Source organism: Salvia hispanica, chromosome 6 (genome assembly GCF_023119035.1).
Source record: "Salvia hispanica cultivar TCC Black 2014 chromosome 6, UniMelb_Shisp_WGS_1.0, whole genome shotgun sequence".
NCBI lineage: Eukaryota > Viridiplantae > Streptophyta > Magnoliopsida > Lamiales > Lamiaceae > Salvia > Salvia hispanica.
In genome coordinates, this window is record NC_062970.1 from 46,909,440 (window position 1) to 46,932,261 (window position 22,822).

The window sequence follows — 22,822 nt, forward strand, 5'->3', positions numbered from 1 at the left end:
ACTTTGTTGTGTTGGTTCTGTAGTTTGTCATTAATATTGTCATATTGAGATTTTGCATGTATCACAATTCACAACCCTTGTATAGTATTCCTTCCGTCCCCTATTATGTGTTAGTTTTCCATTTTGGTATGTCTCATATTAATTGTCTCACTTTATTTTATCATTTTTGTAGTGGACCTACATTATACTAAATTCATTCTCACTCACATTTTAAAATTAATATATAAAAGTAGGACACATTCCATTAACTTTTTCAACTCACTTTCTATTATATTTCTTAAAACCCGTATCGAGTCAGTGGACACATATTGGGGGACAGAGGAGGGAGTGGTATATTACAGAGATTTGCTGATAATAGTCACTTTGACTTAAAGTAATATGTTGTCCTCAATTGGCAGCTCAACACCTTGGCAAAATATGATAAGAATACATATATCCGGTCATATGGCCCCTTATTATGGAGTTATCTACTTTAGCAAATGGACCATAAATCTGGTATTGTTGTGTAAAATTTGACAATCTTAGATTTGAGCCTCCGTTTGCCGTTAATTGTCCTTAACATGTCTATGTATTCAGGCAATGGAAGTACGTTGATGTTTACCAGCCGCTATGTCATTGAAAACGCATGCATCCATTATGCTCATGAAATGAAAGCTTTAGAATCTGATAAGAGCTGGCAATTGTTTTTTAGAACAATTAATAAAATTATTAATGATGAGAAGAACAAATTCTCAAAGGAGTTGGAGAGGAAGGGCAAAGAGATGCTGAAACAATGTGGGGGTTTGCCGATAGCTATAATAGATGTTGCAAGGCAGAAAGCAAACCAAAGACTTTAGGGATGGAATGGGAAGAAATTTTGAGTCAATTGATTTGGGTAGATTATTGAAATTAGTGGAACCAATGTATCACAAATTGGATACTGAAGTCAAGCCATATTTCTTGCATTTGTCCCTTTTTAAGGAAAATGCAATAATGAGAGAAGAAAAGTTGAAACAGATTTGGATTGCAAGTGGAGCATCGTCCAACATGAAAACACAGATGATTGAAAACCCATGTGATAGTTTAGCTAAAGATTCGATTATTAATGTCGTGGAAACGTGGCTCACTTTACTGTGAAACGGGAAAATATCGCTCAATCCGTTATTGCACATGCTATCCATTGAAATAGCAGAGAAGGAGATAGGCCTTGAGGTCATTAGGAGCAATGGAAATAGTAGACTCTCTCAAAATCCTCATCATCGTGTTATCCATTGTGGAAGAGAGAAGTTTAGTCATTCCACAAATCAAAACGGAAAACACCTTATTTCTCTCATCTTCCATGGAGGTGGTGGCTACTTGGACAATGTTTGCTCGTCTTATTGGGAGAGTTTTGAACTACTTAAGGTACTCGATATGGAAGATTTTGGGTGAAGACTTTATCAAAAACTACTGGCACAATGACGAATTTAAGATACTTGGGATTGAGAAACAATTACCTAACCAACATACCACACTCATTGGGGGGCTTGGAACAGCTTGAGGTTCTTGATATAGCTCAGAACTTTATGGTTGAGGTGCCAGATATTATATGGAGAATAGCTACCCTTCGCTATCTCTACATGTCTGATGTGGTTTGCTCGGAGCCTTTGAAAATAGACTTATGGAAGCTAACCACTGTAACCTACATCTCGATTTATGATTTGGTGTTTGAGGTCTTGAGCGTCTTTACGCCAAGTAGGCTTCTGCTTTCTTGGGCATTGAAGACATTGATGAAAACTCGAATGTAAGCAAGTTGTTTGCATCACTGACTAATATGATCATGATCAGCTTATGCCTTACCTTGAGAGGGTTTCGTTTCAGAAGCATGCCATGTTTGGACCAGATTGGTATACTGATATATAAACTCCAAAAACTCAAACTGGATGGATGTCTGGCTAGGCTCCCTAAAACACTATGTGAACTGCGTGATGCTAAAGAGTTGGTTTTGGTAAATACTGCCTTGGTGAAGACCCCATGCCAGCAATAGAGAAGATGCCCTTTCTACAGCGCCTCAAACTGAGGAATGCATACACTGGTCGAGAAATGGTGATCAAGGACAACGGGTTTCCTCATCTCTCCGTCCTTAACATCAATGAGTTGTGGAATCTGAGAAATATACAAGTTGGAGAAGGTGCAATGCCATTTCTCGAGAAACTAGAACTCAAGAACTGTCCACACCTGAAGAAACTCCCACAGGAAATAGGGTCGATGGAGTATCTGAGGAAGTTTGAAATGCTTACAACCAGACACATTGCAACGAAGATAAAAATTCGGGTTAATCTCCAAAATATTGGATGTGGATATTGGTCCATTGTCAAGCATGGCTTGAGAGATTGAAAATAAAAGGCATTGTAGACTGGAATAAATTTGAGAAAAGTGTTGTTGATTGTATTCTGTTGTGTGTGTATTTCAAATTGTTTTAAGGGAACACATATTGTATTTTTCCTTTTCTAAGAAAACATCTTGCATTGATTGATTATATATAAACTCTAGCATCCATCAAGAGAAAGTTGGCCTGCTACTTCTCTTGTTTAGTATGGACATATCGATCTTTTTAACATATTCACTAGTGTCTCTATACATTATATTTGGTTTCTCATACAATATTTGGACTATCTAAATTGAGATTTTGTACCTAAAATTGTAAGGTGGACATCCTAGGAAACAAGTGATAGGGTTTAAGTTCCCTATCGAGCGATTTGTAGAGCACGCGAAGATTGAACGGAAATAAATCGATAATTCCCTAGTTGAAGTTCTAGGGTTTTGGAACAAGAATGAGAAAAGAAGTATTTTATTTCTTAATTCTCAATGAATCAAAATGATAGAGAATTCTATAATTTATAAAATTCTAAACCCTAAAGCCTATCTGTTACACTTGATTGTCTAATTCATCTATTTCAATTTTTAGGAGTCATCTTAATTTTATAACTTACTCCTTTCGTCTTTGGCAGACAAGTTATTGTGAAAAGCGAGAAATGTAATGTTACCCTTTTTCCATGTGATTGTAGAGGTGGCCAAACCAAACCGACCGCGTAACGCGGTTTCCAACCGGTTGAACCGGAACCGAATGAACACGGTTACACAGTTTTTACAGTTCGTTACGGTTCAAAAAATATGCAATCGAATCGACGTTACCTGGTTTGGAACCGCGGTTAATCGGAAATGTAGCCGTACGTTGCAGGGTTCGTAGGTGCGTGTAGGTCCGAAAGGTAGGTTACCGCCGTCCACGGTTTAGGGCTAGGGTTTAGCGTAGGTTTAGGCTGACGCGAGGTCCGAAAAGGTGCGAACCGCCGGTTTTCGACAAAACCGGCGGAGTCGGTCAGAACCGCGGTTTTCGACCGTTTTCAAATTTTGAATTTCAAATTTTTTTATTATTTTTTTTAATATCAGATTTCTCCCCATTTTTATCTATAAATACCCCCTTCTTCATCACTTCTACACACCCCATTCTTGTGTTAACAAGGATTTCTCTCTCAATCTCTAATTCTCTATTCTCGCCTCATTCTCTCAATTTGCTCTCTACTTGTTTACCTAAGTTGTTCATCAATTTTCATAATTTGCTCTTTATATTAGTTACAACTTGTTCAACTACATTACTATAAAAAATATGTCTTCTCTCGTGGTGGTGGTGACCGTGATCGACGGGCAAAGGAATTGCCGAAGATCATGATGGGGTTTGGTGCCCTCGATAGCTAAGACTTGTATAAAACAAATAAACGACGTAGGATCTATTTGACCGATTATGCGATTAATCAATTCACATGTTAAACAGATAATTGCATGCTGAATGCAAATAATTCATGCTCAAAGATAAGAATCCTAAAACATGAATTCTACGTTTAGAGTTACCGATTTTGATTCTCCAAAGAATCGCGATTGCTCGCGCCTTCTCCACGATGATCTTCAATACTAGACCACGGATCTTCTCTCTCGGTTCCCGAACCGTATCTCGACATCGGTGGCCGATCTTATCAAATACTATGACTCGAATAAAGACAAGAAATCCTTCTCCATTATGGAGAATTAACTCCTCTAGTAGAGGGAACGAAAATTATGAGTAATAATAATTATTATTTGTCTCCTTTATTCTCCTATTTATATTAAGTTCCTTTTGGGCCTCATACGGATCTATGGAAGGTTTTGGATATGGGCTCGCCCAATTAGCTTTTTACTAATTAAATTGAACCCACAATTTAATACAAGCTTATATTGGAATATTACGAGCAGCCACTACGAAGTAATATTGAACTCTCCTCATCCAAATCCGAAATTACAAGTAATCCGAGTTTCCACTTTGTTTATTATTTATTTCTCGCTTAAGATATAAATGTCCATTAATTAATTAATGTCCTATGGACTTAATTAATTAATATCTTATTAATTCCAAGAGTGGACTTAGCAAGAAACATTTATTTATTTATTCATAGAGTAATAAAACTCAACCGCGTTTTCCGAATAATAAAACCTTGTTCGAGCTCCTCTTGAGGACATTATCAAACGAGACTCACTCGCGCATGTTTCAACATAATAGCAATCCTAGCACCGCTAGATAATAATCACCACTACCCAATATATCGATTATTGGGTTAAAACCCGCACCATTTGATAAGTCAAAGTAGTGCATAACCAATACCGTATGCTCAATGCTAACATATGTAGATTAAGAAATAGTATTTTATCAAGACCTAGCCTTTCGTAGATAGCATAAAGACACGTCTTGCTTTAGATCCGTTCGTTGCTATACCACCCAATGTCATCTTATTTCAGTAAGGCTTAGAAATATGCGGACTGACATTGCAACCTTTCACGATAGGTAGCCAAAGCCTATCTAAGTTGTGAAATTCTTTTTTTCTTTTGCAAAGCATTGCATAGATCCGACCGTGTTACCTTAAAGGGGACGACGCCCACAACCGGTCTACTAAGCAAAGACTTAGACTTTGTTTACTTCATGCATTTAAATGTTTATAAAACATCTTATAAATGCACAAGCAAACACAATGTCATAATAATAGTGATTCTATTCGTTGGGACTGCTCAATAATATTAATCGGGTTAAAAGTGGATTATAGATTTTACGTATACAAGCAAGATTCTATTCGAGCGAAACTTGTTGAAACATGCTTTTCGTATACCATACCTAACGAGATCAATCTACCGTCCGAAAAAATCACGACGACCTACTCGTGAGAAATTTTGGAAGAGGTTTCCCATCCCTGAGGTGTTCGCTACAAGTAAGTTATAAAATATTTTGCATATTATTTTTTATACATAACTTAATAAGTTTGAGTTCATGATTTTTCATGTTCATCTTCTAAATTCTAATTCGTATATACTACTATTTGTAGATGGAAGAAGATCATCGATATTGCAGCCATTGCACTAGCCAATTGGGTGAGTCATGGCGCGGTTGGCGCCGAATCCGATGCTGATAATTACATCTCGGTTGATGATTACGATATTGATGACGTTAATGTTAATATAAAGCGATGATAATGAGGACGATGGACTGCAAGATTACGAAGATTCGATGAAAGAGTGTTATAATTTGAACTCAAAAAGACTACCTAGAACTAGTATTAACGATCTACCAAAAATCAATATTATGAAATGAAAAAAGATTTATCACAATATTTGAGTAACTTGGGACACAAAGTGAATATTTGCTCTAATGTATGGACTGACGCTTTCCAAAAGCATGCATACATGGGAATTACGGTTCACTTTATGGACAATAGTTGGTCTTTGAACAAACGTTTAATTGCTTTTAGAGATTTTCCTACACCACACACTGCAAATGCAATTGCTTATTTAATTATTCAAGTTTTGAATGAATATCAATTATGCAATAAGGTGTTTTCTATTGCTTTTGATTAATGCAACGCTCATCGCAAGTATTAGCGACTTGATTGATCGTGTCTCCGATTATCGATGGTAGTATTTTCATCAAAGATGTGTATGTCATATTTTGAACTTATGTGTACAAGATGCGCTTTTTTATGGCAAAAGCATGTTGATCCTATTAGAAATGCAGTTAGAGCGATCCATTTTAAGTTTGGGCAAGGCTTGGGAAAAAAATATTGTCAGATAAACATCAGGTATACAACTTTCATAATGGATGTGTCTACTAGATGGAACTCTACATATGATTGCCTCAATTCTACTTTGGAGCATAAAGATGCTTTTGCGATTTTTTTAGAACTAACTATGGTGATATAGTTCTTACGCCTAATTGTGGGACAAAGCATGAGTTTATGTCAATTGTTCAAAGCTTTCAAATGTGCGACGTTGAATTATCGGGTGTTTACTATTGCACATTTGTTCGTGTGTTAGAGCATTGCATGTATATAGCACTTGGTTTTAAAACATGCATGAAAAATGCTAGATCTCATGAGTTAATGTGTGTTTTATTTTATATGATTGAAAAATGGTTGAAGTATTTTAGTGAAATTCTAATTGTGTTTTTAATTGCTAAGTGTTTGGATCCGAAATGGAAATTAGCCGGCACAACTAAGATCTTAGATTTCTATTATCAAAATTTGCGTTCTATTGATCTTAGTCCACTTCAAAATTTGCCTTATGATGATGATGAAACCTCGAGAGTTTTGAACTAACCATTCCGATAGATCACTTGTTCAAGCTCAATTTAAAAGTAGTTTGTGTACTCTCTTTGCCGAATATGAAGAAAAGTATAACCGTACCACCAAATTCGCCCACGTAACAACTTGCTCCTCAACCGCAGCAATACGGCGGTTTTGGTTTTGCTTATGATGACCCGATGCTCGATCACAATTAGCCGACTTATACGGCTACGGCCACGGCTCGAGTTCAAGGTCCACCTCAATGGGATCGTAAGCGGTTAGATTTTTATTTGGAAGCACGCCACCATACTTTTAGTGATGCAGGTCCCCACAGCCCAAATCGACGTCCTAGAGTGGTGGGGAACACACGAGAAAAATTATCCCATACTTGCGTCAATGGCTAAGGAGATCTTTGCGTCCGGCTTCCACCGTAGTCGTCGAGTCCGCTTCGGTGTTTGGGGCATGTGTCTTGGACGTGAGAAGAAGCAAACTCTCCGCGAGAAATATGGAAGTTGTGATGTTACTTGATTATTGGGGAAAAGCTGCAAAGAGAGCGCAAGAACCAGATTGGGATGCTCGTGAAGAGAGTGAGGAAACCTTCACACGACACCGAGGATGAAGGTGGAGAATGAAGGCCAACGTCGTCAAACGCCAACCAACAAGGTAAGCAAGGTAAGAGAACTATGTGGACTTTGATTCCTCAATGCAATTGAGCATTAAGTTGAATTTCAAGTCCTTTTCCTTTTATTTTTTTTTTCTAATTGTTTCAACTTTACTTTTAATATGTTTTTTGTAAATTGTAATTTTGTATTTAAATTTTAAATTCAAGTGTATAGTTGTATTGTTGTATTTTGTAACTTGTAATTGTAATATTGTATTATAGAAATTTACATTCAAAGTTTCAAATCAATAAAATTGCAATTCTTTATCATTATCAATTCTCTTTGGATTTTATTATAGAATTGCAATAAAAGTTATAACTCTAAGATTTAAAAAAAAAAATGAACCGGAACCGGGCCGGTTACGGTTCAAGATATCGATGAACCGGAACCGCCAGTTTTCGAACCGTGGCCACCTCTTGTGACAAGTAAGGTATTCTTACATTAGGTACGTGTATTGTTTAGTCAGTTGGGCCTTTCAAATTTATTTTGAGCTAATATGGGCTTTTAAACTAGTATAGAATCGGCCATTCAATTGGACCTGCTTTTTGTTTATTTTCTCGTGTTCCACTCTAAACGGGCCCTAGATAGTTTTTTCAAATTAATTAGATTGGATAGGGCTCTATGACTATTTAATCATACGGTGTAATATTTTATTTTTCAGATGAAAACTTGAAATAATAAAAGATAAAATAATACTAGCATTATTTATTAATGCACCATTGATAAAGAAACGTTTGAAAAATGTCTCTTTGAAAATCCAACCACTGCTTAAAACGTTCACATTGAAATGAGGATACAATTGAACTCCAAATAAATGGAGTAAATAATTAAATAACTATAATTGATAAATAAACCAAAAAACAAAGCATTTTCCTAATGTCCTTTCTTTTTTCACTTTGTTTGGCAGTGAAATGAAAAAGTGAAGGAAACACAATGAGGTGTGCGCCAAACATTCTTCTTTTAGAACTAGAGTATTCAATTTTACAAGAAAGTGAAACGTGGTTAAACAACACAAAGATTAGTGTTATTTTTTAAATTATTATACCGTTCATAAAAAATAGGCTAGTTTTACTATTTTGAGGTGTCTATCAAAATTAGACTAAGTCTAAAAATAAAATTTTACAATCAATATTAACCATACACGTCAATCTAAATATGGATCCCATGATCCACTAATACCTATTCTCCATATTTTGTCTTCATTTTTCTTATTTTATCAATATAAATTAAAACTTGTCATTCACAATTTTGTCATTTTTTATGAACGGAGAGAGTATATTTTAATTAGCAAATTAAGTCCCAAAATATCGTTTGGTAGATCAGTCATGTACAATGAAAATCCAGATTTGTTCGTGTACTAATTCCAAATACATGTTTATTTAACATTCAATGAATGAATTGATAGATCTATCAAATTATGAAGACCATGAAATTGTACTTTGGTATATACTTTGATCATTGATGAGACGTGTCACTCTCTTATAATTTTAAAAACTAATGGTGTTCTATAATTGATAATGATCACATTCAGATTACAAAAAATGAACAAAAAATTTGTTCATTAATTGAAAATTAAATTGTTAGATAAAATTGGAAGTAGAAAAAACACAAACAACAACTATTTAATTTTGAATAAAATCACACATCCAAACAGAGACTTAAATATTATCCTTCCTTGCACACAAAGCCGGATCCCTTCGTCCAAATCCATTTCGCTCCCAATTCCTAAACGGGTCGGTTCCATTTGTCCTCATCGCGCGATAATCGCTGCCCTTTGATTATCTGTGAGTCGGTGGTTTACGATTTGGATTTAGTTTGATTTGCCTGATTATTTTTCGAATTTGGAACGAAGTTGATTTTCCTGAATTGTGAGACGGATTTGCAGTGGGTTTTAGGTTTACAGGTTGATTCAATTTCCAAGTTTGGGACTTGTGCAATTGCGTTTAGTTGATTTCAGTTTGATTAGTTTGCTTCTGTTGGTTACTGCAGATGTTGTGTTTGAGCTGATTTGATTGAAATGTGGGCAGTTTATTGCTTTGAATGTAGGGTAGTTGGTTTGGTGTGTTTGATTTTTCTCTTTTTTTGGTTGAGGAATTGGGGAAATGGAAAACTAAGGAGATGGTTGGGTACTTGATTGCTTGATTAGCCATGGATTGATGTGTGATGGAATGGTGATAACTTTGAAATGAAAAACTTGTGGCAAATTCTATGCAATTTGATATGTACTGATATGAAGATATGGGAGAAGATTACAAGATATGGAATATTATCTTAGTTGATTTATTATTCCATTAGTTATCTTTATTTTGTTATTTCCATTAGTTATCTTTATTTTGCTATTTTATTCAAGTCAAGTTAGGATATTATTTACTTTTTGATTTGTTTAGATTTGATTGAAACAGAACCCTTAATATATTCATCTATATATATAGATGGACGATCAAGAGGGTTAGAATTGCCCTTCTTGTTTAGGGTTCTGTCCCTTTCATTTCTTTATCAATTTCCATATTCATTTCTAGTTTGTGTTCTCTCTAGCTTTTACTCATATCACAATTGTATATGTACGCTCTCGAAATAAGTGTGTTGGTTTGTCATAGAACTTGTCTTATCGATTCTATACAATGGTATCGTCTAAATACTAAAAGTAAGGTGTATATTGGGCATTCATGTATAGGGTAAAAGTTTATAAAGGATATTTCAATTATAATGAGAGAACATAGCTGAACCAATTAAGGGCTGCAATACCTCTCTCTTTAATGTTGCCTGAATTGTAAAAGAACCTAACTTGATTCTGTAATTGAAGCTATTTACTTGCTATTTCAAATGGTAGTTTAGTTTTCCATTTATATGCCAAAGCCTTTTTGGGGTTTTCGTGTCTCCAAACTAGATTATACTTGTCTAAACCATGCATTTTAATTTTGATTTTACAAGTTTATTGCTGTTTTACATCCTTTTGGCCAGCATCACTTTATTTGTTTCCGTGGAGACTACTATCCACAATAAATATAATACTTTGAGATTCTCATTAGGGAACTGTTTTAATATATGTGCTCTGAGTCCCTTAATAGTGTGATTAATCTTTGGTCCCAATATGTTAACATCTCTTTTAAATTTCTTTTTGCAGATATCTGTGCATTTAACCAAACAGATCTCAATTCTTTACTTTAGTAGTTTAGTATAAATATATGGGCTGAAGTGTACTTTTCATGGGAGGTGGTAGAGGATGATGAACCTCCGTGAAACGTGTGAAGGTGACCTCTATAGATTCAGGGGTATTTCCAACAGTTTATATCTTAGACAGAGAGCTTGCACACACACACTTAGTGATTCAATGGCTCGGCTTTTGGCAACTGAAGGGGATGATGAGGTTGTTGGTTCAAAGGGTATCATAAAGAAAGTTGAACTTGTTCGTGTTATAGCTGAGGCATTGCTCGGCTATTCAAAGTCAGGGGCATGCCTGGAGGAAGAGTCTGAATTCCATTTCATGCCCCTGAGATAGATTTTTTCATGCATCATATTCTTGAAGGCCAATGGGATGAAAGTGTTGCTGCTGTACAAATTTGGCGTAACGGATGAAACAATTGTTAAGTTAGCATCTTTGGCAATATTTGAGCAGAAATTCTCAGAACTTTTAGATGATGGAAAGGTCATGGATGCTTTAGAGACTCTGCGGACAGAGATCACTCCACTTTGCGTAAATTACAAGAGAGTTAGAGAGTTGTCTTCCTCGTTTTGTCTCCATCACAAAATTTACTTGATGGAACTTCTAGTAAAGGGTCAAAACTCGAATCTCGTAAGATATTGGACAAATTTTCATGCTGCTTCCCCAAAAGTAATAGTTCCAGAGAAAAGATTGGTGCAACTCAGTCAGAGTTAAGTGTCTTGTCTTGCAAAAGGATGCTTGTAAGTTTCACAATTCCTCAGTCGGGAAAATGTCATTGCTTGCTGATCATCAGTGTGGGAGAGACCATATTCCTACTCAAACATTGCAGGTAAATTAGCTTTTTTTTTTTTTTTTGCAATGACTATTAAAAGGTTGCATATCGTGTCAGCTTGTGATCCCTTAGATGCTTTTTTATTTGTGAAAGTTTCCTAATACATGCTATAGCTGATCCATAAACAGCTCAGCGATAAGTATATCTGCTTATAGATGGAATTCCTACTCCTCTGTTTTGTATTGACATATCAATATCTTTTAAACGTATTGACTAGTTTCTTATACATTATATTTGGTTTTCTCAAAAGATTTGATATCCTCAGAGAATCACTAGAATGGCATTTAGCTGATCTCTTTCTTTACTAATTGAATCCACCAGGTATTACAAGAACACGAAGATGAAATATTGGTTTTGCAGTTTTCTCACAATGGAAAATACTTGGCCTCATCATCTGGTGATCACCTTGTTATTATATGGGAGGTAAATACTTACTCTTTCTTTATCCTTTTATTGATTTTTAAACTTCTATCAGGCATTCTAATTCATTCACTTGTATGTGAGGTTTTAATGTCAAATCATAGGTACATAATTTTGAAATTTTTGCATTTGAACATTTCATCAGCTTATGATCATTGTTTCTAGATTTTAGCAGCCTTGTATGTTCTAGTTTTTTTATATACACAAAAATTTGTGTTGAATAACTTTTCTTGCATGATAGTTATCCCCATCCCTTGCTTAATGATAAGTTTGATGGTTTCCATCTTTGATAGGTCTTGGATGCTGGTCAAGTTCTTTTAAAACATAGATTATATGGTCATCAGGAAATCCGTATCCTGTGGCATCGTGGAGCCCTGATGACAAATGGCCTTACATGTGGAGGAGAGCTAGTTAGGAAGGTGGGGATGCTACCTTTGGGGGGAATGCCTCTATACTAAAAAAGTGGCCTTGGTTTGGTCTCTTGTGCGTGGCGCCAGACGGGAAGAGTGTATTCTCTGGTGTTACTGATAAAAGCATCATCATGTGGGATCTGGAAGGGAAAGAGTTGGAATGTGCTGGAGACGACAGAGAACTTTAGGAATGCTGACTTTGGGCATCACTAGTAATACGAAGGAGCTTATTACCGTTTGTAAAGAAACTGTAGTACTATTGTTCGGATGGGAATCTAAGTCCGAGCGATTCATCGAGGAGGATCAAATAATAACCTCGTTCTCTTTGTCCGAAGATGGCAAGTTCTTGCCTCAGCCTTCAACTAAGAACTCCATCTTGGAATATCGATGGAAGCCCCAGGCTGGTATCTAGTCACAAGGCCACAAGCTGCCCCCGCTTTGTTTTGCAATCTTGTTTCGGGGGATTAGACTATGCATTTATCTCAAGCTGCAGTGAGGACTGGCCATGTACACACATGTCTCCTCCTTTTGTTTGATAACTTAGATGTATAAATTTGAGTTTGTTTGATCGTCTGATCTTATTTTGAGGTTTTGTTTGATTCGAAGCGCCGTTGCTCACATGTGTGTGTTATCCGCATGTTTTTGGTTTAGATGTGTTAAAGCTATTGGACAAGATTTAGTTCATTTGGTCGTCTGATTTCCTTCAAATACTCAATCACACAGATCTTGATAGGGTTTTGTTTGTATCAAACTGCTCGTTGCTTACGGTGTGTGCGTTCTCTGCAGCTTACATATGGTGGCCAGGCTCTCGGGAGAGCTGATACTAACGTTGGCCGGGCACACACTGGGGCTGTAAACTGCGTCAGCTGGAATCCGGCAACCCCCATATGCTGGCGTCAGCGAGTGACGATCGGACGCATACGAATCTGGGGACTGAATCAGGTTAATGTGATAACAAATAATGGGAGGCATAGTAATGGAGTTCATCACTGCAATGGGGGAGTTGAAGTTAAGAAAGGAAATGACTCATTCCTCCATCCATCTAATTTCTTCTTAGTAAATTGCTTTTTATGTAAATTCTTTTGCTTAATATGTCCAATCCAAACTATAGAACAAGAAGAATGTGAATTTGCATTTAGTGTCTTAATAATACTCACTGAAAATCTTCCCACTGCTAAAACACTCTCATTTAAATAACCAAGAAGTATGGATGCATCTCAATTCTACTAAACAATACTCCTTCCGTCCCAAAAAGATTACTCCTTTTGTGCTTTTGGTTGAGATAAATCAAAAAGGAAAATGAGTTATCTTAGTGGGACGGAATGAGTACTAATTAAATGACTAGAAAAACAAATTATTTTCCTATTTTCCTTTTTCACTTTGTTTTAGCTGTGACTAGGACGTTCACCACTAACGTGATGCTCTAAATAAAAGAATTAAACGGTTTACTTGTTTTACCAAAGAGGTGTGTGCCAAACATTCTACTCTAAGTACTAGAGTATTGTAATTTTATAAGAAAGTAAAAAGTGATTAAGCAACAAAAGATTAGTGTTTTTATAGTTAAGTTAGGGGGCATGTTAGGGTGCCACCTCTTAAAATAACATCATATCATCATTCCTAGCCAATCATTTATACACGGGGACAAATAATAAGGCGCCAGTGGCAAAAAAAAAAATTGAAAAACTCGACCGCAACACGGGGACAAATAATAAGCTGCCACGTGGCAAAAAAAAATTCAAAAACTGCGCAATATGTTGCTCTTTATACGAATTTTTTTGTCAAGATATCCAACACGCTATAAAGCAATCTATAAATTGTTTCTAGCGTATTGAATATTCTGTGTAGCCTAATATTGTTATATAAATGGTGTCCGGTGCCATTTTAAGAGGGATTGTCATTTTAACACAAACCTAAGTTAGAGTTAATTCTCCCACAACAATAAATTTAATGATCATATCAAGATTACAAAAATGGAATAAAATTTTTGTTCATTGATTGAAAATTTATTAGATAAATTAGATGATTAGAGTGAGTGTTACTCTTTCCTTTGCATAACTAAATTCACACATCCAAACAGAGAATAAAATATTATCCTTCCTCTGAACAACCACCCAAAGTACCATCCAACCCGGATCCCTCTTCCAAATCCATTTCGCTCCCAATCCTAAATGGGTCGGTTTTCCATCGATAATCGCTGCCCTTTTGATTTCCGTGAGTCGGTGATTCGTGATTTGGATTTAGTTTGATTTGCCTGATTATCAATTGTATTTCGAATTTTTGGAACGAGTCGATTGTCCTGAATTGTGAGACGGATTTGCAGTGGGTTTTAGGTTTCAGTTTGATTTGATTTCTCAAGTTTGGGACTTGTGAGATTGCGTTTAAGTTGATTAGTTTGCCTCTGTTGGTTACTGCAGATGTTGTGTTTGAGCTATTTGATTGGAATGTGGGCACTTGATTGTTTTGAATGTAGGGTAGTTGGATTTGTGTGTTTGATTTTTTCGTTTATTTTTGGTTGAGGAATTGGGGAAAATTAAAACTAGCTGCTATGTGTGTGGTTTGTTATGTGTGGTTTGTGGGGACTTGATTGCTACTGATTATGTGATGGTTTGTTGCTGATGCCTTTTGATTTATTATTGCATTGACTGTTACTTTTGTGATCGGATGTGTGATCGTAAGCATTTTTAACTGTTATTTTGAGTGTCTTGATTGAAAAACCATTTTCTTGATTATGGTAATGGAATGTTCAGTTTAGGTTGTCCTTTGAAATGAAAAACTTAGTTGCAAAGTCTGTACTTGTTATCATTCCAATGTATGCACTGCTGAAATAAGTTGTTGTTTTGTCATAGTACTTGTCATATCGATTCTATGCAATGGTATCATCTGAGACTAATAAGTAAGGTGTATATTGGACATATTAAAGGATAAAAGTTATAAAGGTATTTGAATTCTAAATGAGAACATTGTTGTACCAATATACTATATCTCTCTTAATGTTGCCTAAACTAAAGAAGCCCAACTGTAAGTTGTAAGTGAAGCATGCATTTGCAATTTCAAATAATATTTTAGTTTTCCTTTATCTGTCAAAGCTTTTGGTGGTTCCATGTTTTCTCCATTTTCCCATTGTGACTAGATTATGCTTGTCTAAACCACACTTAAATTATTTATTTTGATTTTAGAAGTTCAGTTTTTTATTGTTGTTTACATCCTTTGACTACTATCCACACAAATATGGGCTTTTTGAGATTCTCAGGGGGAACTGTTTAATGCATCTGTTGTTATTAGTCCCTCAATAGTATGATAATGATAAATCTTTGGGTCCCAATCTGTTAACATCTTTTTCAATTGCTTTTGCAGATAGCATAAGTGATTTCTGAAGTATTTGACCAGACAGATCTCAATTCCTTACTGTAGTATAAATATATGGGCTGAAGTGTGCTTTTCATGGGAGGTGTAGAGGATGATGAACCACCATCGAAACGTGTGAAGGTGACCTCTTAGATTCAGGAGGTATTCCCAACAGTTTATATCTTAGACAGAGAGTTGCTCACTTACTGATTCAATGGCTCGCTTTTGGCAACTGAAGGGGATGATGAGGTTGTTGGTTCAAAGGGTATCATAAAGAAAGTTGAACTTGTCGTGTTATAGCGAGGCATTGTATTCGCCGGCTATTCAAAGTCAGGGGCATGCCTGGAGGAAGAATCTGGAATTCCATTTCATGCCCCTGAGATAGATTTTTTATGCAACATATTCTTGAAGGTCAATGGGATGAAAGTGTGCCGTGTTGCACAAATTTGGTGTAACAGATGAAACAATAGTTAAGTTAGCATCTTTTGCAATATTTGAGCAGAAATTCTCAGAACTTTTAGATGATGGAAAGATCATGGAAGCTTTAAAGACACTCTGCGGACAGAGATCACTCCACTTTGCGTAAATTACGAGAGAGTTAGAGAGCTGTCTTCCTCGCTTTGTCTCCATCACAAAAGTTTAGTCAATGGAACTTCTAGTAAAGAGTCAAAACTCGAATCTCGTAAGAATTATTGGATAAATTACGCAAGTTGCTTCCCCCGACAGTGATAGTTCCGAGAAAAGATTGGTGCATCTTGTCGAGCAGGCCCTTGTCTTGCAAAAGGATGCTTGTAAGTTTCACAATTCCTCAGTGGAAAATGTCTTGCTTGCTGATCATCAGTGTGGGAGAGACCATATCCCTACTCAAACATTGCAGGTAAATTGGCTTTTTTTTTTTTTTTGCAATGACTATTAAAAGGTTGCATATCGTGTCAGCTTGTGATCCCTTAGATGCTTTTTTATTTGTGAAAGTTTCCTAATACATGCTAAGCCTATCCTATAAACAGCTCAGACTAATAAGTGCATATCTGCTTTTAAAATGGAATTCCTACTCTTTTTGTATTGCAAAAATTTTCTTTTAACGTATTCACTAGTTTCTCTATGCATTTATTTGGTTTTCTAAAGATTTGATATCCTCACAGAATCACTAGAATGACATTTGCTGATCTCTTTTACTAATGGAATCCACCAGGTATTACAAGAACACAAAAATGAAATATTGGTTTTGCAATTTTCTCACAAGGAAAATACTTGGCATCATCATCTGGTGATCACCTTGTTATTATATGGGAGGTAAGCACTTGCACTTTCTTTATCCTTTTATTAATTTTTAAATTTTCTACTGGGATTCTAATTCATTCACTTGTATGTGAGGTTTTAATGTCAAATCATAGGTACATAATTTTGAAATTTTTGCATTTGAACATTTCATGGGTTATGATCATTGTTTCTGATTTTAACAGCCTCGTATGTTCTAGTTTTTATGTAACAAAAATTTGTGTTGAATAACTTTTCTACATGATGTTTTTCCCCAACCCTTTGCTTAATGATTAGTTTTTATGGTTTTATCTTTGATAGGTCATGGATGATAGTCAAGTTCTTTTAAAACATAGATTATATGGTCATCAAAAATCCGTATTCTGTATATCGTGGAGCCCGATGACAACCAACTCCTTACATGTGGAGCAGAAGAAATAGTTAGGCGTGGGATGTTGCCTTGGGGGAATGCCTCCATATCTACGAAAAAAGTGGCCTTGGTTTGGTCTCTTGTGCATGGGCGCCGGACGGGAAGAGCTTATTCTCTGGTGTTACTGATAAAAGCATCATCATGTGGGATTTGGAAGGGAAAGAGTTGGAATGTTGGAGAGGGCAGAAAACTCTTAGGAATGCAGACTTGGGCATCACTAGTAATACGAAGAGCTCATTACCGTTTGTAAAGAAACTGTAGTACTATTGTTCGGATGGGAATCTAAGTCTGAGAGGTTAATCGAGGAGGATCAAATAATAACCTCGTTCTCTTTGTCTGAAGACGGCAAGTTCTTGCTCCTCAGCCTCTGGAACGAGGGAAATCCATCTTTGGAATATCGATGGAAGCCCCAGGCTGGTATCTAAATACAAAGGCCACAAGCGTTCCGTTTCATTTTGCAGTCTTGTTTCGGGGATTAGATCATGCATTTATCTCAAGCGGCAGTGAGGACTCGCAGGTAACACTTGTCCTCCTCTTGTCTATCGCGCTTTTGTTTTAACAGGCTTCCACTTTGGGTGATAACTTAGCTGTATAAATTTGAGTTTGTTTTATCGTCTGATCTTATTATCGAGCGCCTCGTTGCTTACATGTGTATGTTATCCGCATGTTTAGGGTTATGACGTGTAAAAGATAATGTAGGCCAATTACATACCTACGTTGATGAATTGGACTAAATTTAGTTCAATTTGTCGTCTGATCCTTCAAATACCAATCACACGAATGTTAATTACGGTTTTGTTTGAATCACACTGCTTGTTGCTTACGTGTGTGTGCTCTCCGTAGGTTTACATATGGCACAGGCTCTCGGAGAGCTGATACTAACGTTGGCCGGGCACACAGGGGCTGTAAACTGTGTCAGCTGGAATCCGGCAAACCCCCATATGCTGGCATCAGCGAGCGATGATCGGACTATACGAATCTGGGGACTGAATCAGGTTAATGTGAGCTACAATGGGAGGCATAGTAATGGAGTCCATCACTGCAATGGGGGAGTTGAAGTTGGAAGGAAATGGCCCATTCCTCCATCCATCTAATTTCCTTTAGTTAATTGCTTTTTATGTAAATTCTTTTGCTTATTAATATGTTCAATCCAAATTCCAAACTATAGAACAAGAAGAATGTGAATTTCCCCATTTTACTTTCCTTGGTTGGTTTGGTTGAGTTTGGATGAAGGGATTTAGAGTAGGATTTTAATGTTTATTTAATCAAATAAAATTGTTCAACATCTTCCATTTGATTTTTACATGATGTTTTACACTCCAAAACTTTAATAATCTACAAAACAATAATGCTATACTATAACTTTTCTATCACATTTTCATATTACAGAATATGAATGCCAACGATATGGAGTATATTTTTACATTACATCTCATATTTCAGAATCATCAATGCACGTCACGTGTATCGAATATCGAATACATCGGCGTCTACACGCGTCTATCTTTTCCTAGCTTTACTAGCCTTTGGAGAGTTCGACCCGAAGAAGAAGCGAGAATTTCGTCCACTTTGTTCGGCCAAGTCCTTGCTAAACGCTTTCATCACGTCCTGCTTGAGCTCCATGTAGCGCATTCGCTTCATCCGCTGCTCCTCCATTGTGCCCTTCTCGAGCATTGCGAGCCGAGTGTCGTCTTCCAGGAGTTGGTCGAGAACTTCGGAGCAGTTGGGGAAGAAGCGACGACGGACGCCACTGCAGAGATATCGAAGAGTTATTGGAGAGAAAAATAGTGCATGTGTTTATTTATCCTTAACCCTAATCCGGCTGCGATTTAATCTCCGCAAACAACACAACTTTTATCCGAACTAGAAATATACGATTTTCAAAGCGTTGCAATTACGAAACCACATTTCGGTTTTTGCTTTTATAGCACAACCCGATGTTTCAGCAAGTGAAATGACGTCGTTTTAGCAGTATGTACCACTTCAAGCCACTTGTTTCCTAAATCCAACTAATCGAATAGGAAATGCAGCAGTAAAGATGAACCCCACCATTTTTTTAAAGGGCTTGGAGCCTCCTCACATGCTGGGGGCGGGATCTCGTTCAAATCGACCTCTTTAAAGCCCCCGTACGCGCCATTTGCACCCAAAAAGTCCAGCAAACTCCATAGTTGATTCTGCACGCGCCATCTGCATTGCCAGCCGGGCCCCGTGAGGAAACAACGAGCGCGCCATTGCCACTATACATCCCGCGCCATATCAGAAAAATTTCGAGCAAGTACAGCAGTATAGTACTATTCGAAAAACGAAACCTTTAAAATTTACCTCTTTTTTCCCAAAGGAAAGTCTCATGTGCAGATCATCGGCTACCATCATCGAGGACAGCGTGATATTTCCACCCAAACGGATTCCTCCGCATTTCCCTCTCCAGGACCTCTATGCATAGCCTGTCTGCGTTGTCTCCTGGCCGTGCTTCTTCACCTCGTTGAAGCCCTTTGGGGGGCGCGTCAGCCTACGCCCCAGATTGTGAGGGCGTCTGTCCGTCCCCCGTGGCATCCGAGACATTACCCCCCCTGTGGAGCAGCTAAACAATGATCATGGGGCCCTTTTGGCCTCGCAGCAGCGTGCAGGACCGTGGGGCCCCCGGAGTTCCGGAGGTTTACGCCCATTGTTCTGGGGTTTTGGGAACCTCGTTCACGATCTTAGGGACACAATAAGCAGCGGCATAGTAAAAAGAGCGCGGCGGCATCCAAGGATGTCGGTTTCCCTTCGAAAGCTTCTTCAAATTCGACGTCGTCAGAGCCCAACGCCCTGTGGATTTTCCCTGACACGCTTCTCGTTCAAAGGGTCGACTTGAATGGAGCTGTGCTCCTCGTCCTGGTTGGATTTGGCGAAGTGATTTGGCGTCGTTGAGAAGCTAAAGGGGGGAGCTCCTTCTCGAGGATGATGTTCTCCACATCGGATCGAGCTACTCTTTGGAGACAATGCGAGAGAAAGCTGTTGCAAGCCGCAGTGAAACGCGACCATGAGGATCGGCATCACATCTTCGATATAAGCTTTGTCGACGAAATCAGAGAGATGACGCTGCAATAGAGAAAAACTTACCAAAATCAGAAGAAAAATACCATATGTGAACATACATCAATCAATGTATTCCAATATCTTTTGTTTGCTAATCTAAATCATTTTCCCGTTTGCATGGTAAACGAAGAACACGATCATAAACACAAAGACCCTCGGACCCAACAAAAATTCAGTGTTTTAATTAACACTAGTTCAACAATATGCAAAGACAGCTAACATACTACTACCAATCCAAAATTATAGCCACACCATCATTTCTTCATACAAAACAAACAACGGGATATAAAAAAAACACGGTCCAAATTGCATATATCGTGATTCTAGATAAATAAACATCGAGCAATCTTTTTTACTGACTGCATAGGTCAAAACACATAAAACCCAAAACGCAATGTCCGTGAATCATACTAAACAACGACCATCATCTTACAAAACATCAAAATGTGGAAATTTTAGACCATAAACTGCTAAAAATCTGTTTCACCGGCTGCATTCATAGCCTTCCCCCTCACTTTTTTTCTCTTAGATTACTGTTTTTTTTATTTAAAAACAAGTTCGAAAACACATAAAACGAATAGAATGACTCGGTAAACATATTACACAACGGCCATCATCAAACAAAACTTCGCGATATTAGACCAGAAACAGCTAGCAATCTGTTTTCCCCAGCTGCATTCATAGCCTTCCTCACTGTTTTCCGTTAAATCACTCCACTTTTAAAAAAATTCAAAACACGTAAAAAACAAACACAATAACCAAACATACTAAATAACGACCATCATCAATGAAAGCTTCAAAAAATCCCAACCTGAACAACCATCACGAGTTCTTTAATCTGAAACGTGGCAGAAGCATACATCATCTCCACCCCGTAGTTGATGGCCCGGGCCACAAGCATCGTGAGGGACAAGACTCATCAACGCAGGTGGAGACATCGGTCGAGGAGGCCCCCTTCCCCGGGGTACAAGTAATTCAAAAACCATAAACGCCTCGTACCCTACTCTTCCCTCGGGCACCAGATCTTTCATGAGATATCTCAGCTTCTTTCCCTCCACGGATCCATCAACGCCCGTGTTTCTGAACAGCTGGTGGAAGGGAAATCGCTCCGTGCAGCTTAGGATGCAGCGTTGACACCTCACTCCTCCCTCGACCTCTACTTCGGCATCACTGTAGTCATAGTCAGCATCAACCCCCGAGCTTCCCCGAGACTCAAGCTAAGCCTACTCAAACTCAACAGCTCGGGGGTAGTCCCCACTTGCACGAAGATGCATTATGGCCACTTTTGGCCATTTGATAGATCGAATACGAGGCCCAAAACTCAAGGGGGCGACATGTCTTTCCATTCTCCATAGCAAGCAAACAATGACCGTACAAATCAAGAAAAAATACAAACTACAAACTACAAACACAACCCCATTCAGTTCAACTGCAAGAACAGATTTTTAATCCAAATTCCTCCAAAAACAGATCAAATTCCTATCATCCCGCCCATATCATCCAAAAACTCAGATCCATATTCATCAAAAGAAATAACAACCTCACTTCAACAATAAAATCAGGACCAATTGCTGGGAAAAAAAAAATCCAACGTCTCCCAAAATCTTGACACTTCCCAAGTCAACTCCCCCCTTTCTTGATTATTTCAGTCAAAAATTCCCTCACCCATTAAGCAATACATCAAGAACTTCAATTTAGACCTCCAAAAAACCCAATTTTTTAGCATCAAATTCTGTAAAAGATCCCAACTTTTTTTAGCCAATATCCTTTATTCAACAAAACAATAATAAAAAAAAGCTAAATAAACAGAACCCCACGAAATACAAAAAAAAATCATCTAAAAGTTTGAAAACAACATGAGGAAAAAAAAGCATCCTTTTTTTTTTTTTGAAATTAACTGACCTATTGTTGTAGCTAGTTTGTGATTGAGTGAGGGTTTACTTGACCCAGAGTCGTGTTCAGTTTCCCAAACAAATCATAAATAGAAACTTAGTGTAAAAAGATTTTGGTGGAAAAATTTAGATAGATAGAATCATAGTATAACTAACATTTCATAGATTTTGTCATGTGGTCATTGGTTTTTAAAATTTTTGCCATTTATAGTCTTTAACTCTATTCTGTTTGATTTATTGTTACAAAAATATATAAACCATATTTTAAAATTATTATTTACGATTATAAAAATTTTGAGTTGTAAGTGTGAATGCGCGTCAACGTGCTTTGAAAGTTCATGGAGGATGCATTTATGGAGTAGTAGTTGTAATTTAAATTTTTTTTATCATCATTAATTATTTATAATTTCAGTCAAAATTATTACAATTATTATAATTTTCGTACTACTAATTAATTACTCAATAAATTACATTTGTACAAAAAATTGTAGTGGTAATATGTTAAAACAACACAACTTCCCCAAAAAATAATACTATTACCTCATTTTTACTATCCCAATTGATTAAATTACATAAAATGCAATGTATAGCACAAAAAACCTAAATATTTGCTATGATTATACATTTTTTGGAATAAACTAAAAAAGTCAAATAAGCAACTTTTTATCGTCTAATCTAAATCCAAAACTTTATTTTTTATGTAAAAATCTCTTGTTAAATGCCGGGCCAAAAACCCT

The 22,822-nt window shown here is 37.0% G+C and overlaps 3 pseudogenes; 2 read left to right on the top strand and 1 right to left on the bottom strand.

The window, feature by feature from the left end:
* Positions 1-1,436: 1,436 nt before the first annotated feature.
* LOC125195580 lies at positions 1,437-15,446 on the top strand (annotated as a pseudogene).
* Positions 15,446-18,209, top strand: LOC125195581 (annotated as a pseudogene).
* A 406-nt stretch (positions 18,210-18,615) lies between these two features.
* The window catches only part of LOC125195582, a 5,319-nt pseudogene continuing 1,112 nt past the window's right edge, over positions 18,616-22,822 (bottom strand).